Source organism: Galeopterus variegatus, unplaced genomic scaffold (genome assembly GCF_000696425.1).
Source record: "Galeopterus variegatus unplaced genomic scaffold, G_variegatus-3.0.2 Scaffold315, whole genome shotgun sequence".
Classification (NCBI taxonomy): Eukaryota; Metazoa; Chordata; class Mammalia; order Dermoptera; family Cynocephalidae; genus Galeopterus; species Galeopterus variegatus.
Window position 1 is genome coordinate 518,313 of NW_007726426.1, and position 1,177 is coordinate 519,489.

Here is a 1,177-nt window from a genome sequence, read left to right on the forward strand (position 1 = left end):
GTTCTCTCCTTTTGAAAGTTCAACATATTATTGTGATTGTTGTATCTTTCTTTTTTCTTTTCTTTTCTTTTTTTAATTGATTTGTTTATTTTTTAGCTCCCACTTGTGAGTGAGGACATGCGGTATTTCTCTTTCTGCACGTGGCTTATTTCACTTCACATAATTTTCTCTAAGTTCATCCATGTTGCTGCGAATGACAGGATGTGATGATGCTGATAAGATATTATAACACGGCAAAGCCACGAGATAATTTCAGAAGTTTTATTCTGAAGGGAGTATAGGATTAGAGGAAGAAAACCAGTGTTTCATTGAGTATACACTGTTAGCCTAGCCGTGTGTGTGGCACCTCGTAGTTCTACAAAATGAATTGTGTTCTACTCCTACAGCTAAGGAAACAGGGGCATATGTAAATTCCTAAGATTTATTTGCAGAACTGAGATTTAAATTTTGGATTTCAACATGGAATCTAGAACCCATTCTCAACATGTGCCCTGTTTGTTTGAAAGCTGGGTAAAATAGATTTGAGTCCATGTGGCCATTGAAAATGAAAATGCCTAACAACTACCCCAGAGTTTTAAAGTTTTGAATATATATTTTAGTTTAAGCCTCATTATTTTGTGAGGTAAATAGGCAGGTGTTAATAATCTCATTGACAGGTGGGTTGGGGGTGAGTAGTTAAGAATCTGAGAGGTTGGAAGGCTTGCTGGATGTAACAAGGCTAGTAAATGGCAGAGCCTGGGCTCACACTCCCTCCTGTTGACTCTGAGTCTGATCTGCTTTCTCATGCCTGTCCTACCAGTTTGTTAAAAGTATATTTAAATGAGGCTGGAGAATTTATTAAGCAGAATATCTCAGGACTGTAATATTTCATAAAAAGGGCTGTAAAGTCAACTTTTACTTCCACACCCCTTTGCCAACTCATCCTTTATACTTACTTCAATAGGAAGCTGTGTGGTGCCAAGGGCCACCTGGATGAGATGTGTTAATAATTGGGTTCTAATCTAATGATACTCAATACCATGTCTTCACAGCTTACTTTTCTTAGGGAAAATTCCCCCCCCCCTTTTTTTTTTGGCAGCTGACTGATATGGGGATCTGAACCCTTGACCTTGGTGGTTTTTTTTTTTTGTCTTTTTTTGTCTTTTTCCGTGTCCGGCAACGGATCGCAACCCTCCGT